The sequence below is a fragment of the Corvus kubaryi genome, unplaced genomic scaffold (assembly GCF_017639235.1).
Source record: "Corvus kubaryi isolate FWS band 111438036 unplaced genomic scaffold, C.kubaryi_AGA036_p1.0 126, whole genome shotgun sequence".
Lineage (NCBI taxonomy): Eukaryota > Metazoa > Chordata > Aves > Passeriformes > Corvidae > Corvus > Corvus kubaryi.
In genome coordinates this window covers 1,625,105-1,632,049 of record NW_024580661.1, presented here as the reverse complement: position 1 = coordinate 1,632,049, position 6,945 = coordinate 1,625,105, and positions in this window count along the sequence as shown.

Genomic DNA, 6,945 nt, shown 5'->3' with positions numbered 1-6,945 from the left:
TTTCTTTGTAGGATGCAACTTCCAGGTACCCAAGCTCCATTTAATTCAGTTGGAATGTCTGGGGCACTAAACAGGATCATGGATGCACCCTGTGACTACTTGGCTACTGAAATCAAAACACAGATCACTTGGAATTTCACTTCAATTCTGATAAACAAGAAGGAGGGAATGTAAGGAATCAACCTGGAGAGAGGATGGAGTGAAAAACATGTCCTTGGGGAGGTGTGGGGGGAACTATATATACAGAGGTCAACAAAAAAACTCCTGTTTGGGCTCTGCCAGAGGTGTCCTGAGCTCCCCAGGGCAGCAAAACATGTTTGTTTTGTGTGACCCCTTGGACAAACACAATATGATCTGAAAGGGTGGTGAAATGCACTCTTCTGCCCTAAATTAGCAGGCAAACTCCGTGAACCCAAACCAGGCTTTGCCAAAGTCACAAAACCTCAAACGCCTCAGAGCTGAGCTGCAGGACCACTGAAGGGGCTCTGTGATGGTGCAGCCTAAGCCCAAGGCCTGGGAGAGGATTGGAAAGGTGAATTTTTATTGAGTATATCAGAAAGAGAGAGAATCAGTGGAAATTTTTGGTGTTCTCCATTAACGGTGAAGTTCCAAAAGAGCCCAGCAGAGCACTGGGCTGGTGACAGAGTTTTGGCTGAGCTTGCTGGCTCTGGGAGCATGAAAATCCTAGAAGCCCCTTAGGAACAGAGTTTGGGTTTAGACCTACAAACATCTAGCTCAGGCTTAAGCAAACCCCAGGCTCAGCAAGACACCTGTGGAACCCACCAAGCCCTGAACCAAACTGACAGAAAACTCCAGACACTGCAAATCATGACAGCTGTAAAGTTGTGACAGTTGTAACTACCAGTTGTAACTGCAAGTAGTTGTAACTCTGGAGTCTCTCCCTCTCGTATTTGGTGAGGGTCCAGTCACACTGGATGCAGGAGAGAGTAAATCCCACCTTCCTCTTCCTCCCAGCACTGTTTCCTTCTTGCTTTCCCAGTGAAACACCTTTCGATGTTCTGTGGATTCCTCGGTGGAAGTCAACCCAGATTTTATTTCTCCCTTTATTTCTCTGGAGGAAGATCCAAAAGGACTGGAAAAACTTGCTCATCCCAGACTGATTCCCCTGCAGCTGGCTGAAGGAGATGAATTTGATGGCTTGGAAGAAACGACAGGCTGGGTTTGGGTTGGTTGGAAATAAATTGGTGGGAATGGGAATTCCAGAGCAGGAGTCACTATTTAACATTATCTTTTTAATCATGGAATGGTTTGGCTTGGGAGAGACCTTCAAGATCAACTCATCCCCCCCCCTGCCATGGCAGGGACACCTCCCACTGTCCCAGGCTGCTCCAAGCCCCAATGTCCAGCCTGGCCTTGGGCACTGCCAGGGATCCAGGGGCAGCCCCAGCTGCTCTGGGCACCCTGTGCCAGGGCCTGCCCACCCTGCCAGGGAACAATTCCTTCCCAATATCCCATCCAGCTCTGCCCTCTGGCAGTGTGAACCTGTTCCCTGTGTCCTGTCCCTCCATCCCTTGGAAATGGTCCTTCTCCACCTTTCTTGTAGCTCCCCTAATGTCTGTTATAACTCGTCCTCGGAGCTGGCATTTGGTAAAAAACTCATTTCAGAATAAAAAGTGAAGCATTAAAAAAAAAAGGGGGAGAGAAAATGTGGGGGAAATCCTGCATTTTTCCATCTTTTTCAATGGCCATAAATTATTTGGTTAAGCTAAAAAATATATTTCAGATGGGATAAAAGGTTTCCACCTCGGTATTATTATTTTTTTTTTAAGGTTTATAATGCTTCTTCCAGCATCCCATTAAGCCCTTCTTGCCTGCCTGCAGCTGAAGGCAGGAATTTGGCCTCTGGATACGACATCTTTCCTAAGCCAGCCTAAAAGTGTACTGATAAAATGTCTGTGGAGTCACTGAGCCATTCTCTAAAATCTCTGAGGAGTCTAAAGGTATCTAAAAATATAATTCAAGATGCAAAAGTATTATTCCTACAGGAAAAAGGGATTATCACTGGAGAGCTTCCTGGAACAAACACTCATTTCAGCCTTGTGATAAGAAATTATCTTTTCTCCCTAGAAATGTTCTATGGACAAGAGCACCGGGCAGGGCCTGAGCCCAGCAATTGCCCTGCCCAGGAGGCAGAACTGCTGCCCTGGGCAGTGCCCAGCCCTGAGCACATTGGCCACAGAGGCTCTGGGCTCTCCTCCCTGGGGCTGTTGCAGAGCTGTGTGCACACAGTGCTGTGCCTGTGCTCCGCGATGGCCCTGCTGGAGCAGGGAGGTGCCACCAGGTGCCCTCTGTGCTCCCTGCAGCCTGGCCCAGTCTGGAATTCCACCAAATTTCCCAGCAGGAAGAGAAGGAAGGCTGGGTGAGACTTCCCTACTCTGAGCACAAACGTGAATCTCCACTGGATTCCAGCAGTGACTCCTCCAGTGATTCTCTTCCCTCTTCCTTGGAGAATGGGGCCCTCTCACCAGGACAATGTTTAGCCACTTCCCAAAAGTATTCCTGAAGGTTTGGCTCTTCCAGTGACACAGAGCTGGTGCTGGGGGAGATGGGAGGGAGGCACAAAAGTCTGCAGAGGAAGGCACCCAAAATCTGACCTAGCAGGAATAAACTCAGACACTGATTTTGCTGCTTCAGTAGGATTTGAAGTTTGTCCTATAATCCAAGGCTCTCCTGCAGCTATAATCACCTGAATCATGGTTCATTAATACCTGATAGCAGCATAATTACTGCTTGAGACCTTGGCCTGCATCAGGAGCTTTCGCATTGCAGGCTGAGAATGATCCAGGTGAAAGTTCTCTTTCCATGACCTGTCGTAAATAAGGGAGCCTTGCAATCCATCCCCCAGCCTGGATTTCCACAGGCTGCTCACCCAGACTGCCAGGATCGAGCCTCTTCATTCCTATTGTTGCCGAGGGATTTTTGTGGAAGCCGAATCAAAGACTCCCTGCTTCTAATACGCTTTAGAAAAGCAGCGAGAAACAAAAACAACCCTGACTGAGTGGATTTCTCCTACTCTTCATGTTTGCCCCAGCCTCGGATTATTAATTGCTGTGACTGTGATGTGCTTTGATTTATTTAAATCAAAGCAGGCTTCTTTGGCTCTTGGTTTAACTTTAAATAGACATCGATACAAGACTTAGTGATATAAAGAGCAGCTGGTTTTGATAAATGACATCCGGAGATGCAGGGGACTACGGAACACAGAAATTCCCAAATCTCTGCAGGTTACTGTGCATCATAACATGCTCTTTTATTCTGCTCCCAACACCCAGAGCAAAATGGAAAAATCCAGGAAAATTTCCACGTGAGCACCTGGACATTGTCAGGAAGTCCCTTGTAAAGGTTTAATAGAGCTGGGAGGCTGTCTCACACCTATGAAGCAGCCAGGTACTGCTCTGACCCTGAAAAAATCGTTAATTAATCAAGTAATTATGGCTATTCTGTGTTTGCTACGGTAAAATGCAAACCCCAAAGCCACAAAACTGAGCTTTATTTTCGCCTCGAGCTGCACCAGGGGAGGCTCAGGTTGGACACCAGGAGGAATTTCCCCATGGAAGGACTGGGGGTGAACTGTGACAGGCAGTGGGAGGCAGGAGGAGCCAGGACAGGGTGGTTGGAAGGCAGGACCAGGGTTGAGGTTTTGGTGCTGCCTTAATCTGCTTGTTTCCTTTTGCTAGTGATACTGGAAGGGAAATTGGGTTAAATGTGGTCTCCTGGCCATACCTCCAAAAATACGGAATCATCAAGGTTGGGAAAGGCCTCCAGGGTGATTGAGTTCAACCATTAACCCAGCACTGCCAGGTCCACCACTAACCCACGTCCACAAGCACCACATTTCCCCATTTTTCTGCCATCTCCAGGGATAGGGATTCCACAGGGATGGCGATTCCACAGCTGGCTTTAGTTCCACCCTTAAAAGTATTTCTTATCTTTGCATGTTGTAAAACACTAACCAGACACACAAAACCTTGATGAAATAAAGGCAAAAAATTTATACTTGATGCACCTGATGTTCCTCTCAACTCCTTCTGTCCCTTCTTATCAAGCCACAGGCTCCCCAGGGAATGGTCACAGCTCCAAGGCTGCCAGAGCTCCAGGAGCGTTTGGACACCACTCCCAGGGACACCCAGGGTGGGATTGTTGGGGTGCCTGTGCAGGGCCAGGAGTTGAAATTGAAGAACCTTGGGGGTCCCTTTCAGCTCAGGATACTCCATTATTCCGAGCAACTGGCTCAGCGGAAAATCATTCAACAGCTCAGTGAGTGTTTCTGTGAGCTGGACTTGAGACACTTGAGACGGTGGTGGTAGAAAAGCAGAATGTGGCACTGTGATCATGGAATCCCAGGATCCCTGAGGCTGGAAAAGCCCTCCCAGCCCATGGATGTGCATGCCCACCTTGTTCCCAGCCCAGAGCACTGAGTGCCACCTCCAGCCCTTCCTTGGACACCTCCAGGCATGGGCACTCCAAAGCTCCCTGGGCAGCCCCTGCCAAGGCCTGAGCACCCTTTCCATGCAGAAATTCCTGCTGCTGTCCAAGCTGAGCCTCCCCTGGCCCAGCCTGAGGCCCTTTCCCCTTGTCCTGTCCCTGTTCCCTGGCAGCAGAGCCCGACCCCCCCCGGCTGCCCCCTCCTGTCAGGGACTTGTGCAGAGCCACAAGGTCCCCCCTGAGCCTCCTTTGCTCCAGGCTCAGCCCCTTTCCCAGCTCCCTCAGCCACTCCTGGGGCTCCAGCCCCTTCCCAGCTCCGTTCCCTGCCCTGGACACGCTCCAGCCCCTCCAGGGCTCTCTGGCCAGGAGGGCCCAGAACTGGACACAGCCCTGAGGTCCCTCAGCAGGGCCAGCACAGGGGGTTGGGCACTTCCCTGGCCAAGCCAAGAGGCTGCACTGGGTGTCCATGGGGCTCCCTGCACCTCAGGAAACCACAACTCCCTGGAGTGAAGGAGCAGTGTTAATCACACAGTGGGTTCCAGCAGGAGCCCCAGCTTCCCAGGAATGCTGGAAGAGGCAGATCACGGACTGGCCGCAAGGCAGGGATCTCAGAGTCCCCGGAGGAGCTGACTCGTGCCCAGGAGGCTCCACCCCACAATGAGATATCACAAGGAGAAAGGCCCTGTGCTCTCTTTATCGACAGACCCTCTGTTTTAGGAAACCACGGAAAGCGGAAATCAAATCCAAGCTGCCAAAGCAGGCGGAGGGAGACAGGAAAAATTCAGGTGCACTCATGATCAAAGGATAGTCCCGATCATTGAGGTCATGGCATTGTGGTGGGCACTAAAAACTCATGGAAAGAAGGAGAAAGGAGGTGGGACACTTCCATGGTTATGGAATTTGGCTTTCCAAGCAACCACTGCCCGTGTTGAGGATGTGCAAGTGCCTGAAAAGCCACCTGTGGATGGAAAGAAGGAATGAATTCCTGGTTTTGATGGAAAGAGGGAATGAATTCCTCCTCTTGCTCTGCCTGCACGCACAGCTGGTGCTTGCCTCATCAGATTGTCACTATCCAAATCCATGGATGTTTCTTTCTTCCATTCTCCTCCCCATATCCTGGGAGTGAGTGAAGGGCAGGGTGGGGGTTGGTCGCTGGCCAGGGCCAAATGCCAGCCTGGCCCCTGATGGCCTGTGCCATACCTCTGTCCCCAAGAGGAGCCCGATGTCCCCAGGACTGTCCCCAGCCACAGTGGCCCTGCTGGCTCTACTGCAGTGAGTCCCTGGGCTGAGTCAGAGACTGGAGTAGGGATAGGGAAGCTCCAGGCACCAATGAGACCAGGAAAAAAATTCCAGCTGCTCCTGTTACCCCAATCCCTCTGTCCAACACGTGTGGTTGCACAAACCTGTGCCTTGGCCATAAATATTTGGGATAAGCCATCCGTGTTCACCCAACCTGTGCAACTGCCAGCAGTGCTTCCCAAAGCTGTTCCGTGGCTAAACACAACTCCAGCAGCTGTATTTCCATAGGAAAAATTCCCTGTGGGAAAAAAGGGGCTGAGGCAGGTGGATCTTAACTGAAAGGGTATTTTAATTGTACCTATTATTTGATCTTTATTTCATTTAAGCATGACATCTTTTGTTTTTCTTGCTTTCAGGCTCTGAGCTGTCCCCCCAAGCAGGTGTCAAGCAGGTGCTGTTCAACCACACAGAAGTCCTGACACCCTACAGCTCCATCCTAATACAGGATATGGAGCCTACAGAAATCCTGACGTTTCCCAGGCAAGGAAACTCAGGGAAAAGGTGGGGATGAGCACCTGTGTGTTGATTTGCCTAAGGCATTGTGTATTATCAGCCAGGCCAGCGTCTGGCAACTCCTGTAGCTCTCTCTGCTCCTCTCGAGAGGATCTGAAAGCCACGGGATGGGAATGGATCCATGTCAGGGAATACTGGGGTGGGTGTAGTTCTGTGTATCCTTTACTCCTAGAAATGCTCTGGAGGTGCAGCGTCTGCACAGGCACCCTAAAGCTGATGGGCACCTCTTCTGCAGTGACAAAGCCAGGGTGGGGCTCTGCTTGGGCTGTACATTTATTCAACAATGGTAAAAATAGGGTTTTCTTGCCATATGGCAGCGTCCATCTGGAACAACCCTCAGGATCCAGCAGGAATCAGGTGGATTCTGGTGGTTCATGGCTCCCTCTGACCGAAATTTGGGTTTGGAGAGGTCCCTGGGACTCACAGGCAGCTGCTGCTGAAATATCCACTGGGAAGGTGGGCAGGGATGGAGCAAGGAGAGGAAATGAGCTCAGTTCTGCCCGGGAAAAGGCAGAGCAGAAGGGGAATGGCTCCTTCAGGAGAGGAATGTTGGGATCACTGTGTGATCCCTGAGGGTGGCTGAGGGGAATGGCTCCTTCAGGAGCGGAATGTTGGGATCTGAGGGGGGGTAATGGCTCCTTCAGGGGAGGAATGTTGGGATCTGAGGGGGGAAATGGCTCCTTCAGG